This window comes from Antechinus flavipes, chromosome 2 (assembly GCF_016432865.1).
Source record: "Antechinus flavipes isolate AdamAnt ecotype Samford, QLD, Australia chromosome 2, AdamAnt_v2, whole genome shotgun sequence".
NCBI lineage: Eukaryota > Metazoa > Chordata > Mammalia > Dasyuromorphia > Dasyuridae > Antechinus > Antechinus flavipes.
The window spans coordinates 516,772,720-516,788,355 of record NC_067399.1 but is presented as its reverse complement, the minus strand read 5'-3'; the positions used below and the strand labels follow the sequence as shown (position 1 = coordinate 516,788,355).

The 15,636-nt window shown below is 32.1% G+C and overlaps 1 long non-coding RNA gene across 1 annotated transcript in view; it reads right to left on the bottom strand.

Moving 5' to 3' along the window:
* LOC127551116 (uncharacterized) overlaps positions 1-8,941 on the bottom strand; it is a 30,288-nt gene extending 21,347 nt beyond the window's left edge. The window contains exon 1 of the long non-coding RNA XR_007951012.1: positions 8,749-8,941. This is a non-coding gene — a long non-coding RNA (uncharacterized LOC127551116). The remainder of the gene's footprint in view (positions 1-8,748) is intronic.
* Positions 8,942-15,636: the final 6,695 nt, after the last annotated feature.

The following is a 15,636-nucleotide window of genomic DNA, read 5'->3' as shown; positions in this document are numbered from 1 at the left end:
TAAGAGTTGCAAAAAGATAGGTATGATGATGAACACTGCTTGTGGATCTAGGAAGTGTTCCAGTTATTATACAAAATGATTTAAAATTTGCAGAAAACTCACAAAGCTTCTCATGCCTTTTGACTCATTTGGTAAGGATATTCCAAGGAATTTCTAACACAGAAAGAAAAGACCCATATATATTAAAAGACTCCCCATTGTATTTGGGGGGAGGGAAGCTGGAATCAAGGTTGGTGTGCATTATTTAATACTGTAAAAACTGTGGTATTTGAATGCAATGAATGAACGATATTATTCTTGCTTTTGGGGGCAGAAATATGGAAACACATTTTGCATGATTTTCCATGTATAATTGATATCTTGTTATTTGTCTTCTCAAGGGTATGTTAAGGACCTGGAGGAAAGTGGAAAATTTGGAACTCAATGAACTGTTGAGCAATGAAGTAAGCAGAACCAGAAAAACAATATATAAATACAATGATTATATAATATAAGAAGCCAAAAATTCCTTTTAAAATGAAACTGAACATTATGTAACCGTATAGTTCTAGAAGAGTGATAAGGAAATCTACCTATTTGCTTTTTTTGGAGAGTCAGAGATCAGTAGATACAGAATATTTTATACCTTGCCAGCTGTCATAATTGTATTGTCTGGTTTGACATCATTATTTTTTAAATTTATTATAAGGATCGCTAGATAAGTGGGTAATGGCACATTTGGAGATGACTGTGATATAAAAGTAAAAGCCATCAATTAAATGTTGCTATTTTAAGTCACAAAACAGCCTATTTCCTTCCTTAATAATACAAAATTCAAAATCTCCTTTGGCCTCTTCCTCTGGTTCAACATTCCTCTCCTTTGTGACTCCTATATCATTCTCTTCAGCTATTATTTCAAATGTTTTCTTATTTCATCTTGTCACCCACCATATTCCCAAACTTCATATTTACAACTTAAATAGAAACTATTGATTAGAATAGCTTCCCTTCTCATCATCTTTCTTTCTATCTTTTCTTCTTATCAAAGAAAAGACATTCCTCCTCACTAAAACTAATTATTTTTCTGGTACTTTTGATCCCATTTTTTCTTCCTTTCTCCGGAATAGTGATGCACTTTAAATCTCCTGTCCTTTCCTGTATCTTGTTTTCTTCTTCACTACTGCTTTTTCATGTGCCTACAGTTTCATGTCCCCTTAACATCACTAAGAAACTTTCTTTCAATGTTAATCCATATCATCTATCTACAATCCTTGCTCTCTCCACACTTTTAAGCATCATCTCCAAAGCACAATTTCTTTCTTTCCCTCTTTCTCACTAATCTCCTATCATTTTCGACTATTCCCAGATCTCTCTGTCCACCCTTAACTTTTCTCTTGACCTCCAGTTATGACTCTCTGTCTACAGGACATGTCAAATGATCCTGTAAATATTTTAAGTTTAACATGTCCAAAACTGAATTCGTTATCTCCTCCCTCCCCCACCAAAATCTTTTCCTCCTCTTTATTACTTTATTATTGTTAAGGATACTATAATCCTCCCTCCCACTCAGGTTCACAACATAGGTGTCATCCTCTTTTCCTCTCTTTCTCTCACCCATCATACCCAATCATTGGAATATTATTGGAAGAGTTGCAAAAAGATAGGTATGATGATGAACACTGTTGGTGGATCTAGGAAGTGTTCCAGTTATTATGCAAAATAATTTGAAATTTGCAGAAAACTCACAAAGCTTCTCATGCCTTTTGACTCATTTGGTAAGGATATTCCAAGGGATTTCTAACACAGAAATTCTGTTGTTTTTACCTTAGTAAAGTCTTTCTTATACAACTTCTCTTTTCTGATACTATAACTGGTACAATACCTTCATTACTTCAAACTTAGACTATTGTAATAGAAGAAAATAGTTTGCCATCTCTGATTCAAGTTTCTCCCACTCCAGTTAATGTTCTACTCTGCTGTGAAAATGATCTTCCTAAAGTATCAGTCTGGGCATACTAATCCCTTCCCTCTGTTCAATAAATTTTATTGGATCCTTATTACCTCCAGGATCAAACATGAAATTGTCATTTGAATTTTAGAGCCCTTCATAACTTGATTCCCTCCTACTTTACAATCTCTTAAAGCTTACTATCCTTCATATATTCTTGAATCCAATGACACTAGCCTCTTTATTTTTCCTCACTCACAGCATACCACCTCCCATCACCAAATGAACATTTTCTCTGGTTGTCCGTAATTCCTGGACCTTTCTACCTCCTCAGTTCTGCCTTTTAGTGTCTCTAGTCTCTTTCAAATCTCAGCTAATTTCACATCTGTAAGAAGCCTTTTCCATTGCTCCTTAATCATAGTGTCATTCCTCGATATTATTTTTAAGTCATCCTGATATATACAGGTATATCCTGTATATACCATGTAAATAATTGTTTACATATTGTCTGCTCTGTTACTCTATCAGCTCTTTTCTTTTATTTGTCACTATTCTTTTATTTGTTTACTTGTTATTCTTTGTTTTTGTTTTGTGTTGATTTTGTATCCCTATCATAGTTAATTAATAAATGTTTATTAACTGATATGATTCTTTTCTAATTTAAAATGCTATCTCAATTTCTAACATATCTAATATCTACTTCACTCTGAACACAACATTTTCTGAATAGTTCTTCTTTGAGTTCTTTATTCCACACCTTACTTGACTTCCCAGGTTGAGCCTTGCATTTTAATCACTACTTTCTGCTTTCCTCCAGCTCCCTTTCTTCTCTCTCTCTCTCTCTCTCTCTCTCTCTCTCTCTCTCTCCTACAAGATGCATTTTTTTTCACTTTTTTTGGTAATTAATTGGTTTACTTTGCATTTCCCCTAGGGTTTTCTTTACAAAGAGATAAGATTCCTGAAAAATCCCATTTCTTCAAACTCTTCCCTGTGACCTAACCATAGCACGTGAATCTGCATAGAAATCATGTGTCTCAAATACCCTGACATATTAACATGGCTTTTTTCAATTCATATTCTGCATAATTAGCAGAGAACAATAACATGCTCAACATCCCACATTTCTATTCTATCCTATCCCTCTGTGAATCCACCCTCAATTCATAATCACTGCGACAGATTTTCTTTTGCTGTTTCTATAACCTGATTTCTTTTGAGTTTGGTATATATATTTTTTCCAGACACTGGATCTATGGTTTTTGCTAAACTATATGACTACATCAAAGGGCCCAAGGAATTCAGAGAAGGAAGGCATAAATCAGAACATTAAATCTAGATGATTAAATATTATTCTTAAAAGTTAGTACAGCAATGGGAAAGGCTTATCAAAAAAGATCTCACATAAATTTGGCAGATAGACAAATACAAAAATTTGAGCACATTCAGGAAAGAAGTTTCTTTTCCTTCTTTTATTTAATACATTTCTGAATAAAATATGAAACATTCATTCCAGACAGCAAGTCATGTCAGCAAAACTGTGCTTCCTCAGTTCAAATCTAGACTCCATCAGTAATTAGTAGTGTGGTCTTGGGCAAGTCACTTAACCCAATTTTCTTCAATTGCTTCATCTCTAAAATAAATTAGAGAAAGAAATAATAGCAAACCACTCCAGTATATTTACCAAGAAAATCTCACGAGGTCATGAGGAGTCAGATGTGACTGAAATTACTGAACAACAATATTTATTACATCACAAAAAAAACTGAGTAGGAGCTTATTTCACTGATATAATTTCAAATAGCCTAAGGAAATTCAGTCAAATTTAATGTTTTGTTGATTTTTCTCCCTGTTTCTTATATAAATCTGTGTCATCATTATAGTCTCTTGTCCTGCAAGTTTTGGAAATAATGAAAAAAGCAGCACTGAAGATCTCAAAAGGCTGGAAAAATGCTTCAGATTTAATAAAATAAACTTTTAAGTAATAGGCATAAAATCCTAAACATATAATTTCTCTGATCCATATTCTCAATAAACTAGTTACATTATTTCCAAATGTGTGTAAACTGTCATTTATCTATTAGTCAGGAGTATGCTAAAGCCAGCTGAAACTGACTATTGAGAAATAATTGTTAAATATTCAGTATGAGAATTTATTTAAAGCTCAGATTTTGTTGGTTGCTTAGCCCAAAGGTCAGCAAATTATTGCCCAGAGTGAGTTAAGACTGGTTTTTACATTTTAAAATACAAGTGAATGAGATTTGACCCTGGACTATAGTAGCCAACCTCTGATCTAGGTTTAAGAAAAGTGATAGAGAAAATGTTAATAATACAGAATTAAGTTTAAAAAGATACAAAGGATATGCGCACACACCCACGCACACATATACTAAAGCTGGTTGTTAAACATTTACCTTTGCACTTCTACATATGGTATTGATTAATATCACATAAATCCTTTATGGGTCCATTACCTAATGATATTGAAATGTTCTTGGAGGGCTTTTAATTTTTGAGACCAATGCAAGTGCCAGGTGTAGGTCTGTTTCATACTACATGGCATTCTTTCTCCAGTAATACATGTCCTTCATGATATATTTATACCACTTTTTATTCATTAAGCAACTTACTGAAACAATTTCACTAATGCATGAATATAGATTTAAAAATATTAAATCAAATATTTGTCTATGAAATAAAACAATATATTAAGAAAATAGATTACTATGTCTGAACAGAGTATATAATATAAGTATTTTTCAAGATCAAAAACATTAAGAGTATAACAAAACATATGACTATATTAATCTAATGCAGAAAAAGCCTTTGGTATAAGATTTATTTGTGATTAAAATATTAATAAAAATAGACACAAAGGATTTCCCCTCAACACAGTAATTTTTCTACTGTAAGCAAAGAGCCAACATAATATGCAATGGAGAAATATTTGAAGTATTCCCATTAAGAACAAATACAAAGAAAGATTTTCATTTTCATTCCTTTTATTTTATATACACTTAGATATTTTAACAATTACAGAAAGATCAGAGATAACAATAATAGAGAGGTAATAGAGAAATTAACAGTGGAAATAGAGTATTTAGAAAATTCAAATCCAAAACTCTTAAATACCTATAAATGAATTCAGCAAAACTACATAATACAAAATTAAGGGGGGAAATGGTGTTTAGGGTTATTTAATAGTAATAAAGATCAAGAAAACACAAATTTAAAAAAGAAAAAAGATCTTTTTTTAGGATCTTACAAGAACTCTGATACAAAAATGGCCAAAAGAAAGAAATCAAAGAGCTGGCACATATTCCAAGTTTATGCAGGAGTCAAATCAATATAACAGAAATGATACTCTTTCTAAATTATTTTAATTGAAATTTTATGCCTTTATATCACATATAATTACAATTAAATATTTTCTCCTCTCTTTTAACAAAAAATTAAGAAAGAACAAGAGCAGTATAACAAAAATCAAACATTGCATTTACTTGATCTGCTATTATATGAAATTTTCTACACACATAAGCTCTCACCTCTGATAAGAAGGAAGGAAGTATATTTCCATATCTCTTCTTTGGGGTCAAGTTTGACCATTCACTTTCAATCACAGCATTCAGTTTCAAGTGTACTGTTGTTAGTGTTCTTTCCATTTGCATTATTGAAGTCTTTAAACCGAGGTGCACATCAGTTGGGGAATGGTACACAAGAGTAATAATATTATTGTACTATAAGATACAATAAAGTGAGTGGTTCAAGAGAAACTTGGGAAGACTTGTATGAGCTGATATTGAGTGAAATGAAAAGAATTGTAAGAACAATTTAAAACATTAGAAAAAATTGAAAAAACAAATAAACAATTTGGGATGACTTAAGAACTTTGGACAATACAAACATGGCAGCTGATAATTGATAGACTAAAGATGCAGAATGAGATGCATTTTTTGATATGATCCATACTAAAATGTGTTATTGTTGACTAAGCATTTTTGTTATAAAAACTTTCTTTTTTATTTTCTTATTTTCTAGTAAGGTAGAGAAAAAATAAAGGTTTATTTAGTTTTTTTTAATTAACTTAATGTTGAAAAGTATGTTTATATGTAATTGAAAAAATAAAATACTTGAGAAAAAAACAAAAAATTAACTTAAAATAAGATAACATTAAAGGATTTGACAAATGTTAATGTGTTTATGTAAATGTTAATTATACATATTTCATATTTAATTATATACAGATTAAAACAAATATATATTTATGTAAATATTATTTTAAATTTTTTATTTATTATAATAAATTAGTATTTTATATTGTTCTAATTACACATAAAGATAATTTTCAAGATTTATTTTTCTAACATTTTGAGTTCCAAATTTTTCTCCCTCTCTCCTTTGTCTTCCTCCTCACCTCAACATAGCAATCTGATACAGGTTTCACATATACAATATTATTATTACATATATATATATGTAGTTTTCTTGATTTTATTTACTTAATTTTGTATTAATTCATGAAATAATTCCATACCTGGTTTTATTCATAATTTATTTAGGATTTAGGAATAGAAAAATGTTCTATAACTTTCATGTACATAATTTGAATAGTTATTCCCTAATAGATGAGTATTTATCTACAATATTTTCAGTTCCTTGCTACCATGAAAGTGCTGTTATAAGTATTTTTGTATAGAGCCTATCTTTCATCTCTTTGGGATACATAGATAATAGCAGAATTTCTAGGTCAAAGGATATGAACATTTTAATTACTTTCTAAGTAGAAGTGTAAATTACCTCCCTCCTAAAAAAACTTCTTTATGGAACCTGACAAAATGGTAATGCAACTTGTATCTATCTATCTATCTATCTATATATATATAGAGAGAGAGAGAGAGAGAAAGAGAGAGAGAGAGAGAGAGAGAGAGAGAGAGAGAGAGAGAAAGAGAGAGAGAGAGAGAGAGAGAGAGAGAGAGAGCGACACAATAATATTATGCAAAGTGAAAAAACACCAGCTAGAATAATGGAACATACATTCATTATAACCATCTCAGGAATAATGAATGAGGATAAATAGAAAAAAAAATATTAAAGTGATTGACAAGCATTAAGACACTATCAGTTGAAATTAATTTGAATATGAAGAATAAGAAGAATATGAATGCTAAGCTACTTTAATTTTTTAGTCAAGTCAACAAGGATTTATTATGTACATACTGTATACAACATTATGCTGTATGCTGGCACTGATATTCAATGTTAAACATTTAGTCCATAAAATAAACCATCTTTGTATATAAAACAAACATGCTTTGGCTCAGTTTCTCATCTGTAAAGTGATCTGGAGAAAGAAATGGCAAGTCAATCCAATGTCTGACAAGAAAACAACAGATGCAGTCAAGAAAAAAAATCAGACACAACTAAAACAGCTGAACAACAACATCTTTTAAATGATACATATGTATTATATATGATATTCCTAATGTAATGGGGTTTAGCCAATAGAGGCCTTATCTTTCCAAAATACATAAACTGCTCTGCCTATTGTCAACTCACAGAGTTTCTCAGGGAATCTGCTGTCAGATATGTATGTGGAAATATAATGCAGGAGCTCTATCCTTCTTTTGAAAGATGAGCAGCATGAATAACCAAAATCAGATGGCTTTTTGTTTCAAGGAAGAGGGAGGAGAGAGAGAATTTTGTTTAATATTGTAATTTTAAATTTATTTGTCTAATATTTTCTCCAAGTTACATCTAAAACAACTTTTTTTTTACAATTTTTTCAAAATTTTTGAGTTCCATATTTCCCCCTATATCCCCACCCCCAGCCTTCACCAAGAAATCACGTGTGAAATCATGCAAAACATTTCTATAAAAGTCATGCCATGAAAGAAAACATAGATCTTCCACCATACAACCTCCCCAAGAAAAACAATATATGAGAGAGAGAGAGAAGAAAGAAAGGAGGGAGGAAAGGAAAATACTTCAATCTATATTTATATATCATAAGTTTCTTCTCTGGGTATGGTTAGAATTTTTCATCATTTGTCATTCAGAATAGGTATGAATCATTGTACTGCTGAGAATAACAAAGTCATTTACAGCTAGTCATCCCAGAATATTGTTATTATTTTATATATAATACATTTCACTTTGCTTGAGTTCATAGAGGACTTTACAGTTTTTTTTTTTTTTTGAGGGCATCCTGCTCATCATTTTCCACAGAACAATAATATAATTCATTCAGCTATTCTTTAATTGATGGGCATCCCCTCAATTTCCATTTTTTTTTTTTTATCCTGAGAAGAAAGCTGCAGCCAATATTTTTGTACATATAGGTCCTTTTCCTTAAAAAAAATCTCTTTCGGTATTCATGTCTAGTAGTTGTATTGTTAGGTTAAAAGATATACACGAATTTATCACACTTTGGGTATAGATCATACCTTTTGATCATTTATCAATTGGGGCATGGCTCATATTTTTTATAAATTTGACTCAGTTCCTTCTATGTTTGAGAAATAAGGCCTTCTCAAAGAAACTTGCTTCAAAATTCTTTTTTACAATTATTATTACTATGTTTCCCCCATTTATTCTACTCTTTCTCTCTTTTCACTTTGTCCATCCTTAAAAATGATTTGCTATTGACCATTCCCTCTCCCAAAATGCCCTCTCTTTTATTACCCTTCCCCCTTCCATATCCCAATCCTCTTTTATTTTCCTACAGACTAAGATAGATTTCTATACTCATATTGAGTATACATGTTATTTCCCCTTTAAACCAATGAAACCAACCAAACTAATGAAAGTAAGGTTCACTCACTTACCTCTCCTCCCCTTCTTCCTCTCCATTATAAAGTTTTTTCTTGTCTCTTTTTTATGGCAGATAATTTACACCATTCCACTTCTTTCTTTCCTTTTCTCCCTATACATTCCTCTCTCACCCTTTAATTTCATCATTTTTTTTAAAAGATGTTATTTCTTCATATTCAACACTCACCTGTACCCTATGTCTCTATATATCCCTCCAAACCTATCATAACAATGAGAAAGTTCTATTGAGTAACAAGTATCATCCTCTGATGTAAGAATGTAAACAGATAAACCTTTTTAAGTCTCTTATGATATCACTTGGAACTCAGAATTTTAAAAAATGCTGAAAATAATTTTATATGTTTTATACATTTTAATTGGATAAAATATTATTTAAAAAAGAAAACAAGCTATACATGATAAAGACAAATAACTTCATATATCATTATTTATATGAAAATTACTATTTTAATTTTCTGTTTCTTAAATTCAGAATAAAAATAAAACAATAATAGCAATTAAAAAAAAAGAAAAATACTCCATCACTGTTTTCTTCTGTTCACTTACTACACAAAGGCAAAAAGTTTTTTAACTATTTGCTGACCCAGAATTCAATTAGAATACAAAAGTCACAGACAAAAGTACCCTCTCTAGCAATCTTCCACTGAGGATGAACCTTCAGAAGGACATGAAGTAGGGGCAATTACTTTGCCTTGTCCTCTTACTCCAAAAGCCATGTGTCTTTGGATGTATGTTACCTAAGTTTCTTCTCTATCTGTTCTGCTGATCCCACTCTTAGGTGAATGAATAGAAGATATGAAATGGAATAATAAGTTACAAACTTGTATGATTTGAAAAGTTGAAAGAAACACCAAAGATTAAGCAACAGCAATCTATGGCAGGGATGCTTACTCATGCATAAAGAACTAGCATCTCTACCTTTAACCACCTTAGTTTAGGGCCTTGTAAAATTGTTGTTTATTATTTTTTTCCTTGTAAAATCTTGAAAGGTCAGAAGAGTCACTAGAGCTCAGCAGGTAAGTCCAGGAAGGTTTCAATTCTGGAGAATTTCTATTTTGGCATTTAAATACATCAAAGAAACATCAAGTAACTGTGAGTCGCTGGGCAAAGATTGGCCTAGACCAAAAGAGAGAGAGAGAGAGAGAGAAATGATAATGCCATCAGTGTACCCAGAGGATCATCTAAACAGAAAAAAAGTATTATGTTATCTTATAAAAAATGTCAAAAAGTCTGTCAACAAGGTAGTATACAATTCACAGAGAACTTCAATTATCCACACATCTGCTAGAGCCTTCTCACTCTGCTAAAAACACAGCAATTTGTCATTTAGTGACCTATTTTAATAAGTGTATAATGATAATATCTAGCTTTTGTCATTATGTTATATAACATATAATTATAGCTATATTAAGACAGTTTGCAAAGTCTGTTGAAATTTTATCTCATTTTGTTTCACAATTACTCTGAAAGGCAGGTGTTATTATCTCCATTTTATAGATAAACAAGTTGAGATAGACAGAGTTTACAAAATTTGCTCTGGATCATATATCTATTAAGTGTGTGAGGCTAGATTTTCAGGTCTTTCTAATGCCAAGTCCAGTGCTTCAATTTTATCCTTCAAAAAGTGCAAAAGTTGCAAATAGAAGCAATGGGAAAGAAATGGTATTCTGGACCTAATTATTACTTATAAGGGAAGGCATTTGTTGAAATAATAGGAAAGCCTAAAGACCACTCTACCTTAAAATTCCTGAGAAGGAAGGAGAGGAAATTCAGACATAAGCTTATATGCTGCCTGGACTTTGGAAGAACATATTTCAAAGCACTCAGAAAAAAACGTAAGTAGAATCCCATAGATAGAAATTTCACAAGAGAAGTCAGTCCTGGAGAAATAGAAAAATTTCTAAGATGAAATTCAGAAGACACAAAAATAACAATTCTAATGAGGAAGAAAGGGAAGACTTGTCTAAAAAGACTGGTGAGGTACCTCAGTAACCAACTTAAGAAAAAAAGAAAGAAAAAGAGAGAAAGGAAGGAAGGAAGGAAAGAAGGAAGAAAGAAAGGGAAGAAGGAAGGAAGGAAGGAAAGAAGGAAGAGAGAAAGGGAAGAAGGAAGGAAGAAGGAAGGAAGGAAGGAAGGAAGGAAGGAAGGAAGGAAGGAAGGAAAAGAAAGAAAGAAAGAAAGAAAGAAAGAAAGAAAGAAAGAAAGAAAGAAAGAAAGGAAAGAAGGGAGGAAGAGAGGAAGGAAGGGAGGAAGGGAAGAAGGGAGGAAGGAAGGAAGGAACAAAGGAACAAATGAATGAACGAAAGAAGGAATGAAGGAAGAAAGAACAAGAAAGAGAGAAAGAAAGAAAGAAAGAAAGAAAGAAAGAAAGGAAAGAAGGAAGAAAGAAAGAAAGAAAGAAAGAAAGAAAGAAGGCAGGAAGGAAGGAAGAAAAAAAAAGAAAGAAGGAAGGAAGGAACAGAGGGACAGAGGGAGAGAGAGAGGAAAGAAAAGAAGAAACAAAGGAAGGAAGAAAGAAAAAAGAAAGCTCTGAAGTTTATGAATGGAAGAGATAAGGAATATTTTTGAACACTAAAGAAAAGAGAACAATTAAAGAAGAGCAAGGACTATTGTTTGAGTTGGAAGGAATAATGATAACAGATAATGGAATGAAGGCACAATGATAAAAGTGTTAATTTGCTTCTAATTTCTTGGATAAGAAAACCAACCTTTGGACTAGAATTAGTCCTGGAGTCATCATCTTATAGATTTAAGTCCATTAAACCACATTACCTTATTTTACAGGTGAGGGAACTGAGGTTGGGAAGAGTTAAGTTACTTGGCCAAGATCACATAACTACTAAGGTGTCTGTGGTATAATTTGAATTCAAATCTTCCCAACTCCAAGCTCAATTCTGTCCACTTTGCCACCTAATATCTGTGTGATCTTAGACAAGATATTTGATTAAGTAGTTCCCTCACAGATGTCATCTGTAAAAAATAGTAAAGCCAAATTGACTGGCCTCTGAAGTATCATCCAACACTTGATCTATGATATTATGGTCCTCTGAAAAGCATTAATAATATCAAGTTGTATCCCAAGTAAATAGAGATGGTGGGTTGTTTCTTTATTTTTTTAAAGTGTTTAACAGCTCTTGATGAGTTCAAGTTACCTGACCCAGACAAATTATATCCCAAGGACTAAATTAATTGGTAGATGTGTTTGCTGAATCATGTCTGTGAACACTGAAAGATCATTGAAAGGAGCTACTGGTCTACAGAAGGGCAAACTATAGGCCAGTCAGCTCAATATCAATTCTTACAAAATTGTACAACATATTATTAGGGGCATAGGAATCAACATCTGAAAAAGAAAGCAATGCTAACAGAGAGCCAGCTAAGCTTGAATAGGTCATGTCTGACTATTCATATGTCCCTTTGTTGTCAGGATTTCTACAATGATACATGAAGGACTACTATCAATAACTTTCACCTCTAGCTTAACAAGGACTTGGCCAGGGTGTCTCATTCTTTTGTTTCAGACAATGTGAGTTATGCTATTAACTTTATAAAATATTGTTTATTATTATAAGTTATATTATTATTAATTATAGATGCATATATATTATTAAGTAGTGGTGAGGTAGAGCTTCTCAAAGGGGCACATGTGAATTCAGGGAATATAACCAACAGTAGAAAGATATGTCTTTTCCCTCATGTCCCAAGAGTCTGACACTAACAACTATACATATCTTTACCCATGATCACCCCCAATTCTCCTACTCTTCTGTTACCATACAACTTGTGAGCTCCCAATCTGTCTCTTTCTGGATTGAGGGTTGGCTTCAAAGGAAAGTTATTAACCAAACCTGAACTGGACAATTACAGTAGAAGACACAGTAGAAGTGTCATTGGGAAAATATACCTCCTTCTTCTATGACCCTAGCTTATCTCTCAGGAAAAAAATGAATTGCTTGCAAGAGTATACACTGAGTAATTAGTGGTTCCAGAGTCAGAGTTAAATAGCCATTTATGGTTCGATCTTACTGTAAGATACCTGAAGTGCCCCATCTATCACAAGAGTTTCTGGCTCTGGACTCACATGGACTAGGTTCAGGCTTTGGGAAACCCTGACTTCAAAGAGAGGGTATCATTTTCCCTCTTATACTCTTTGGCTAATTAGACTCTCATCTACAGTATTCTAAAAAAAAAAAAAAAATCCCCTAGAAAGCTTGGTTTGAGGTCATATTAACAGAGTTCCTTCTGGAAAAGTTGCTCAATGTACAAATTAGTATCAGATACAACAGAATGTTTATGTCCTGCATGACAAAAGAATCATTTAAAAACATAGAAAACTTATGGATGTTCATTGAAAAATGCTTAAAACATGAAACAATAGTCCACAATAAAGGACTCAGAGGTGCTCATAAACAGAGAAAACACTTGAGCCATTCAAAGCAGTCAGAGAAGCTCTTAACTTCTAATATACTTCTCTGTAGGTAAAGACTATTAGGATACTTCTGAGATGGCTGAAATATTTTACTTTACATCATCAGTTTCCATTCTTCGAGCAACAAAGTACTTAATGTCTATATCTTCCCATCAGCCATCATGCGGAAAATGATTACCTTCTTCTCCAAGAAAAGTGAAATTCTATAGGAAACTAACAGGCAATCATCACCCAGGACTCAAAATGACTCCAGACCTCTTAAGCTTATGAGATTATCATTAAGGCTAGAAATATCTATTTTTTAAAAAAGTATTTTATTTTTAATTTGTGGAATAAAATTAGAATTTCCATAAGACAATATAATTTTAAAAATGATTCACCATGAAATTACAACTCTATTATTATGAAATTGCAAGTTGTTCTTTCTTTTAAATACATACTAAAGTTATGTAAATTTCTTTTTTTTTGTCCTTTTCTCCCTCCATCCATTTCAGGACTGATGTGATAAGAAAAAGAAACAGAAAACTGAAGAGATAGCTACAGATATGAAATCTAGTTTTAGGATCATCCAAGAAAGCTAATATTTTTGCTGCTATATTTGTGGAGTACAATAGTCACAGTTGCACTTCTACTGCTTGGAAGGCCTAGATCCCTTCAAAGTTGAACTCATCTTATCTCCTATGTAAGGCCTTTCCTGATTCCTTGGATTGTTATTACTCTCTATGTCATGAAATTATTTTCAATCATGTTTGACTCTTTGTTGACTACATTTGGATTTTTTGGTGGGGCAAGGATACTGGAATAGTCCTTTTTTTCTCCAGTTCATTTTATAGATGAAGAAACTGAGGCAAACACAATTAAGAGACTTGTTGAGGATCACACAGTTAGTAAATGTTTGAGACCAGATTTGAACTTAGGAAGATGAGTCTTCCTGACTCTAAATCTAACATTCACTGTGCTACCTAGCTGCCCTCCGATTAAATAGATGTCTTCAAGCAAAAACCAGCTTACCATTTGTTATCTATATTAAATAGAAATAAAATATTTATTGGGCATTTAAAATGTTCTAGGTTCTGTACTTAATATTGGAGATATAAATACATTATGATATAATTTCTTATTCAAAGCTCTGAAGTTTTTTGTAATTGTGATCCTCTATGATTCCATGTCCTGAGTCCCAGATTAGTGTTCTTCCTTCTTATCATTTCTATTGAGAAGAATGGCTGTTCTTATAATATGGAGGTAAAATTCATCCAATAAGTTCTTACTATACATCACTAATGTCACTCATATACATATGAACCATCTGTAGAGAAATCTAGCTAAAATAGTATAAGCTAACTTATAGTTAGCAAAAGCCATCCAACCTCAATTTCTCCCTTACAAAAGGTATGACCACAAAGGAAGATGTTAAATTTATGCAAGAATGGAAAACAGATATTAAGACTTGAGAATTATTTTTATGCTATGGTGGAAGAAACAGAAGTTCTAAGAATCATGATATTTAAAAGGATTCTCATTGACTGGTAATTCCCTCAAATCGAGCCCATAGCCTATAAAAATCAATAATGAGTAAGGTTCAATGCTTTTGATGAATGAAAGAATAAGTGGGTTGAACAAATGAATGAAAAAGCATTTGTTAAACATTTATCATGTATCAAGTACTAAACTGGGTACTTGCGATATAAATATGAAAGTAAGGCTACATACCCCTTTTACTAGGGAGCAACATAATATGTCTATATCTATCTATCTATCAAACCAAGGAAAAATTCTTTCTTTTATTATTAGGATGACAAGTGACAAGTATAGGCATAAAGTAATTATTTAACACAATATTTCTTATTTTTAAGCACATTTCCATATTAGTCATGTTGTAAAAGAAAAAAAAAAAAAAAAAAGAACGCAAGGGAAATACCATGAGAAAGAAAAGACAAATGAACAAACAAAAATGGTAAAAATAGTATGCTTCATTCTTCATAATTCTTTCTCTGGGGACAGATGGCATTTTCCATCCCAAATCTATTGGGATTGTCTTAGATCAAGTTATTAGTGAGAAGAGCTAAGTCTATCATAATTGATCATCATGTAATCATGCTGTTGCAGTTGACACACTATTTCTAAGAACAATGGTGGTATTGATTGTGTTATAGAGTTGGAGATCAGCAATGTAAGAACATGGCAGGTAACAAGATTCCTTGAGGGTACAATGGTAGGCAGTGTATGGCAAGAAAATGGCCAGAGTGAAATATGAAGTATAGTTGGAGTGGTCTTCAATGTAACACAGAGTGTGAAGCCTACTGTATATATTGCAGAATTAAGAGGATTAAAATTCCTTCAGAAAGGTTCACTATATGTGTAGAGAGTAATTTTAAGTGGTCTGGAGTGTTCAGTACTTCTTGCCACTTATTTCCATTCCTATGAAATGCATTATAGATTTATTGAGTCCAAG